The following is a 7,903-nucleotide window of genomic DNA, read 5'->3' on the forward strand; positions in this document are numbered from 1 at the left end:
TTTTGAGGATTTATCATTTGATAACTACTTTTCATAATACACTCATTCTACACATAGAGATGATGAAGATAGTGAAAAATTTGAACCTCATAGGAACTCTCTGTGGTACTAAAGTGTAAAATATTGTACTAATTCATTATATATAAATGATTATGTGTGTTTAGACTTCTTTCATTAATTACTACATATTTTCTACACTCACAATATTTGTCAGATCGCTATATAATCAACTTGATAATGTTAAATCCCTCATGCAATCCATTTCCTTCCAATTTTTTGTGATAAACTAATAGATAATTAACTAAATAAACATCCTACAAAGTTTCAATAAAAATTTCCAAGTTTTTCTTACAATTTCCGTGGTTTCCATGTAATTTTTATCGATATCGATATTTTACCGATATTTTCGTCGATATTTCCGTGTTTTCGGACTACCGATATTTCCGATATTACCGATATTTTCTTCCTTGGTCATGCATTGGGGTCCATTTGGAATGAGGAGATTTCAAACCTCGATCCAATATTTTTATGATTTCATATAATATGGCATGCTTATTTATACATAATAGGAACAAGAATAATTTCGATTCTTCAGTTTCACGCGTTTACTAAAACAGGACATGTTGTATTTATAGAGAATAAGAATTAAAACATTTCGACGAGCTCACTACTAGTTTTATAGGTTTTCTTAATTAACTCAATCATATAGTAAAAATTCAAATCATTATGTTTTAATCACTCCATCCACGTGGACCCTTAAATTATACCGGTACTGAAATAGGTTTAAAATCACTGTTCACCTACAATGAAATGACTGTTTTGCGCCTATTTCACTCTACCTATAATATGATTATCTTTCCTCATATTACCATCATCTTCTTTCACTTCTCTTAGACCATCTCCAACCCTTGAGCTAAAAGCCAAATTTTTTAGCCCGGAAAATTTAACTTTTAGCCCAGAAATATCTTTTCTGCTCCAACCCTTCTACCCTAAAATTTTAGCCCGGAATTATTAAAGAATGAAATTAGCCTAAATTTTTTTCTTAAATCAATTTTTTTTTAAAAATAAATATGTAGATTATTATAAATTAATTTTATGAACATTTTAATATAAAAAAATTTAAATTCCGATAAACATTTCACATTTAGCCCGGGGGAAAGCTGGGGGGTATTTGACCCAAAAATAGCATTTGGCATTTAGCCTAAAATTTTAGCATGAGTTGGAGAGTGTTTGGGGTAATTTGGCTTTTAACCCAGAGTTGGAGATGATCTTACACTTTACTTTTTATCTTTTTCTTTATATAAAAAGTTATATAAAAATGTTAATATAATTTAATCATAATTGTCTAAATAAAACAGGAGATAAAGGAAAAGATATTAGAAGGGAAAAGAATTTTACAGCGCTCCCGAATTCTTAATTCCACCTCTCTCGATGAAAACACTACGACCAGAAAACCTCATCAAGTTGACCAAAAAAAAAAGGGTCTCTCCTCTCAACCTGCTATTCCATCTCTCTCGCAGCGGAAGTGAGATTCGTTCAAGGTAATTCCAGTTCAGAAGGACAAATTTTTCCAATTTCTGGGTTTCTTTTTGCTTCTGTTCTGTTAAACTCATCCTGAAGTTATTTGTTCAAAGACTAAGTATTGTTGTTCAATTAAAGATTTTTGGGTTTCTTTTTGCTTCATTTCTGTTAAATTACTCATCTTGAAGTTAATTTTGTTCAAAAACTAAAGTATTCTTCTTCAATTAATCTTACAAGAAAGCACATGAGAACGTGGCACACTAGATGTTCGATGAAAAGTGTCAATATTTCAATTTCTAATTTCTGTGTATATAATTTGTGACGAAGCAGAACGAGTAAAGCCAGCAGCTGTGATTTGTAAAGTGGAAGATTGGATGTGTTGATGTGTGGCATGCTCTAATTAGGTATATTTTTGTGTAGTAAGAAAGCCATAGAGAGAGAGAGAGTCGCGTTTTTTTTTTTTTTTTTTTTTTTCGGATTAGGTTGATGTTTCAGTCGTAAACTTGATTAAGCAATGAAAGTTGAGGACATACAAGTGACACATGTAATTGGGAATTTGTAAGTTACATGCAAAGCTCATGGAAAGTAAGCTTTTGTAATGTGTCTCTAATGTCTACTCTACAACGATTGTCTTCGAACACTGTTGTCACATTTTTGGGGAGAAATTTCAAAGTAAGGTGTTAATGTCTGATGTAAGACTATGTTGAAATTTCGAAGTAAAACGTTTATTTAATTGTTTCGTTTTTTATATGAAAAAACATTTACTATTGAAATTTTTCATGGTGCCTTGTTTTATAAAAGATTCAGGGCGGGAATGATTTAGATTTCATTGATTGGCATCGTTTTTCAAGTTTTGTCTGTGCTTTTGTTTGTAGGATCAACTTGCAAAAGAACATAGCAGAGAACAAACATTGTCAATTTATTTGTTGAAGTATTGCAGCTATCTGCACGACTCCAACAAGCCACACCAAGCATACAATGGAAAGCTCCATCTCCCTCTTTCCCTCCCTCCATTTTCTTCTTATGAGTTTCCTGCTAACATCAATTTGTATATCGATAAAATACGATTTGAACAACTCTTTATATGTATATAGAGTTGTCAACAACTACTGTATATTTATATATATATATACTTTGGCACTCGTTTTGGCACACCATCTAAAAGATTATGGTGGTGACGGAAAATTCACAATTGGAACTCAGTAAACAAAGCAAAATGAGGATCTTGTCTCACGGTTTAGAACAGTTCAAATTTATCACTGTATCTTTGATCCCAGCGAAAACTATTGGCATGTAAACTCCCTCCCGAGACGTAAATGAGTGAACCTTCAAGGTCACAAATCACAATTCATAGTCTTGTTTATTAGCAAGTTCAGTACACGAATTTCCTCATTTATCATACAATTCAAAAGCTTAAGATCTTTGACCACTCAGCTTTATGGGTTTCGCGCCTGAAGAGACGACAAACCAATGACAACAGCCAGTGCCAAAGATCTGCTCTGGCTTTTCCTCGCCTAAATAGCGCTTTGACATTGTTTTCATCCCCTGCCAGTACCTGCGAGCATTCATTCATCCAATTACAGTTAACACAGTTGCATTGACAATTTAAGGGTATTCATGATGAGGTAAATATCTGCCAACTCCAAGCGAAACAGAAAAATCAAATAATAGACGTTAGTTGCCTTGACAATGTACGGGTATTCATGAAAAAGGTAAATATCAGCCGACTCCATACTACGCAGAAAAATCTAATATTAGACGTTAGTTGCATTAACAATTTTAAGTCATAACAGCCATATAGTTTGAACAACAGGATGAAGCATGGTTAGTAACATACCAAAGAGACCGTCCGAGTACCACAGGACCTAAAATTCGATTATTGACTGAAGCATGGTTAGTAATAGGTTTTGTAACGGTAGTTTTATGAAACATTCAAAACAATAATGTAGAGGACTTATTGAAGTTAATTATGAGTTATTGATAGACCTGTTGTACTCCTAATAGATGGAATAAACCCACATCTCGCTCTTTAGCCTTGCTCTTACGAGGGAACAGGTCACTTTCATGCTGGATTAAGAATTACTCTTTTCAGTAGCGTGTACGTATCATACATACAAGAGTAGCATTTTGGTATTGAAAATGAAGAACAGTAGCTTTTTGAAGTGCGAGATTGTGTCTGAAGTTAAATTTTTTGATGATTGGCTATCCCGCCTTCTCTGGCTTTTCAGAACTGGGGAGGATAATAAGTGTTTTTATGTTTTGAGCAATTTTTCTTTGTTACAAGCTTCTCTCTTTCATCCTCCTAATCATTGTGTTTGGTTAATGCTTGGAGTTTTAGTTGTTTTGAACATGAGTTTCTCTTCAGAAATGTTTTAATTCGGGGCTCTCTTTATGTTCACTAGTTAATCACCCAAGCATGTTGGCATGATGGCGAATTTCTTGGGAAGTTGTGAGGTGTCGAATGACTAAACAGGTCCAGTAAAGTATAGATTTAAGAAATGACCAAATATAGAATCTAGTATTGATAGAAAATCACTAAGAGTGCCGAAGATTTTTTTATCTACACTGAAGAGAACACTCTTGATATGTTGTAATGCAGTGGGCAAAGAGATTGAGTAGAAAATAGGATGTATTCCAACTGACATTCAGAAATGAGTACCCAATTAAAGTTCCTAGTCCGTCGCTTGCACCAGGTAGGGTTCCGATGAAGTTTTTCGTGGCCGTGACTGTATCAAGTTCTATTTCTGGAAATAGAGAAGAGTGTAGAAAACTTATTATGTTGTAGTCTGCAAAGTCAGCCTTGGCACTGATGTAAATTGAAGTAAACTTCACTAGGAAGTTGGTTTAGCATATAGTGATCGAGGCACTAATGTATTTGCTTTCATTTCATTTCCTTGTTTCTACTTTATCTTTTGTCGTAAAAAAATTTACAATCCAAAATAGGAGGTTTTTCGAACTGGCCTTCCGAAATGAGCAGCAAAGAATAAGTTTCTATTCAATTTCGAGCACCAGTTGGGTTTCCGTATGAGTTTTTGTAGCCATGGTAAAATGTCAAGTTCGGCCTTGGCACTGATGCAAACGGGTTAACTCCCACTCACACTCCAGTTCAATATGATCGACGTAAACATGTTCAAGTTAATCAACATTTTAATTTATTTGACTTTTTGTAAAGTATGAGGATCAACTGACAAACTTTCCAATTGAGTTTATCATAGCTCACTAGAAAAAGATGGGCATTGATTTGTGCACTCCTCAACTGAGGTTACTTAGGGCCTATTTGGAATCTTATTTTGTCTAATTTTTTGTTTAAATAAATAATAAATGTAGCTAAATTACTTAATACGCATTAGTTTCAAAACAAAAAATTGGATAAAAATATAATACCAAACATCCCCTTACATATGAGTTAGTTTGAGCAAGAGGTTTCTATATCTCAAGAGATTGACGCCAAATTAGTAAGAGATGGATTGCAAAATGTGAGATTGGAGAGATTAGACCATTACAAAAGCATGTAAGAGGGTTTTGGATGCAGTTGAATATCAGAGTGCGCAACGAACGAGACTAACAAAATAATAGAAATATTATTAAACAACCGAGAATGCCGGAACGGCTACAAAACCCTAAGAGATTACATTGTGACTAACTTGATTTCGAATGAATAACAAAGCACTTTATTTATAATAAACTAACCCTAAACCCTAATGCTAACGGGCTAAGCCCAGAAAACCAAATATTAAGTAAACCTAAATACTAATATTTTCCAACACCCCCGTCAAACTCATGGCGGTATACGACATGGGTTTGCAAACAAGCAGATGCGGACTGGCTCCGTTAGGCGGACAGACAGACAGGCAGGCTCTGCCGCAACGCGGACAGACAGACAGGCAGGTATGCAAACTTGACTTGACTTGACTTGCGAACTGGTGAACTTGCGAACTTGACTTGACTTGACTGGCAAACTGGCAAACTGGCTAGTATTGAAAGTATGGAGAGAACCCATCAATAAACGGACGATATTTCCATATCTCAATTGTACCAACAAACAAACAACGCCTACAACTTGTGTGGGCCATCAAACCAAAAAATGGGTTGCAAACAGCCAACTGCCCGTGTGGGCCAAAACAAACAGCCAATTTTATTTATTTTTTTGTTCTTTTTTCTTTCTTCCTTCTCTTTGTTTTTTCTTTTCTCCTTCCTTTCAACCACTCTTTCTGGGCTGTGGTTTTCTAACAAACAAAACAACTGCGAGTGCAGTGATTAGATGGAGGTGCGCATACAGTGGGTATGAGGATGGCGTTGGACAGAACAGCAGCAAACTGGTGGGGTGTGGGGGCGACAGTGACTGGGTGCAAGTACGGTGCTGGTTCTGGGTTTCCGACTGACAACGAAGGATGAATGGTCGCTGCGATGCGGGTGCTGAATAAACAAACTCCAAACTTCCTTTTTTTTTTTTTTTTTTCTCAACTGGGCTTCTTCATACCTGCAAAACAAGCACAGCAGATGCAGGTTTGGAGGCATGACAGGGTTGCGGCGGGACGATTAGGCAGGAAAGGGGATGCGGGTACCATGCAAAGACAAGGCAGTGGTGGGTAGATCTGATTCTGCGATGGTGATGGCAATGGTTTGCGGATCAGAAAGGCGGCGGATCAGCGGGGGTAACCTACGGGTTCAATCTTCAAGTTGCTGGCGGCATGGTGTGGGGTTGATGCGAGTGAAGTAACAAGGCACAGATGCAGACGGGTCGAACTTTTTCCAGGCTTTTTTTTTTCTACCAACAATCAAACACAACTAGACATTCCGAACACGACAAAAACAAGCAAACAGATACCAACCAAAGCAGATTAAATCCCGAAGAATGAAACCTGCTCTGATACCAAGTTGAATATCAGAGTGCGCAACGAACGAGACTAACAAAATAATAGAAATATTATTAAACAACCGAGAATGCCGGAACGGCTACAAAACCCTAAGAGATTACATTGTGACTAACTTGATTTCGAATGAATAACAAAGCATTTTATTTATAATAAACTAACCCTAAACCCTAATGCTAACGGGCTAAGCCCAGAAAACCAAATATTAAGTAAACCTAAATACTAATATTTTCCAACAGTGTAGGTATTCAGTTTTCCAACATATTGTTAGCAAAACACAGTGTATAAGTAAATACATATTAATTGCTTGGTAAGGAAAAATCTAGATTAAATCATGATCATAGGATTGTTATCAATTGTCAATATTAAATATATGTTAATGATACAATGTCGCATGACTTGAGCTGACTTTAATTTAACCAAAAATCATATAACAACTTTATTTAATGAAAAGGATATAAAAATTAATGATGAGGACAAGCTAAAAGAAAACAAGCTTAAATAAAGGGCCACAAACTGGAACTAAGTCCAGCGTGCAAAACATTTTTTCTTTTTCAATCCATGCCACTGACGGAACATTACCTTCCATCAGCCCAAATCGTTAAATTTTGAATTTCAAACAGGAACTAAGTCCAGCGTGCAAAACATTTTTGCTTTTAACGATGACGGAACATTACCAAATCGTTAAATTTTAAATAAAGGCAAACTGGAACTAAGTCCAGCATGCAAAACATTTTTTCTTTTTCAAATCCATGCCACTGACGGAGCATTACCTTCCATCAGCCCAAATCGTTAAATTTTGAATTTCAAACAGGAACTAAGTCCAGCATGCAAAACACTGCTTTGAAGCTCATGTCGACTTATTGACCAAAAGACTTGGAGAGCTTGTTCATCCATCACATGTCGACTTATTCTTTGCTCATGGACCAAAAGATTGCTTTGAAGCTCATCAATAGATAAGGTGTCCAGTGTTGGAATATATTAGTATTCTAAGTATTATATTGTTTGAGTTTTCTTATAAGTTTAGTTTGGGCTTAACCTGTTAGCATTAGTGTTAGGGTTAGAGTTAGTTTATTATAAATAGCATGCTTGTTAGTCAGTTGAGAACAAGCTATTCACAATGTAGTCTCTTAGGGTTTTGTAGCCGTTTCGGCATTCTCGTTTATTTAATAATATTCTTATTTTGTTAGTCTTGTTCGTTGCGCACTCTGATATTCAACTTGGTATCAGAGCAGGTTTCATCATTCGGGATTTAATCTGCTTTGGGTTGGTATTCGTTTGCTTGTGTCCGTTGTCGTTCATGTTCAGATTGTCTAGTTGTTTTTTACAGTTTGCAAGGAAAAACAATGTGTTAATTTTTTTCAGTTGTGTTGACGGCCTGCTGTTTCGCCGCCGTCGTCGACCACCACCCATTGCCAGACCCACCTGAACAATCCACACCTGACCCATCTCTGTCAAGCCGTACTAGATCCTTTTGCACCACTTTGATCCGCACCTATTAAACCTGC

The 7,903-nt window shown here is 36.0% G+C and overlaps 1 long non-coding RNA gene across 1 annotated transcript; it reads left to right on the plus strand.

Annotated features, from left to right (window-relative positions):
• The first annotated feature begins 1,379 nt into the window (after positions 1-1,379).
• LOC108171108 (uncharacterized) lies at positions 1,380-2,911 on the plus strand. Its single transcript, XR_001787531.3, has 3 exons — positions 1,380-1,541; positions 1,852-1,925; positions 2,397-2,911. It is a non-coding gene; the product is annotated as an uncharacterized lncRNA (long non-coding RNA).
• Positions 2,912-7,903: the final 4,992 nt, after the last annotated feature.

This window comes from Malus domestica, chromosome 07 (genome assembly GCF_042453785.1).
Source record: "Malus domestica chromosome 07, GDT2T_hap1".
NCBI lineage: Eukaryota > Viridiplantae > Streptophyta > Magnoliopsida > Rosales > Rosaceae > Malus > Malus domestica.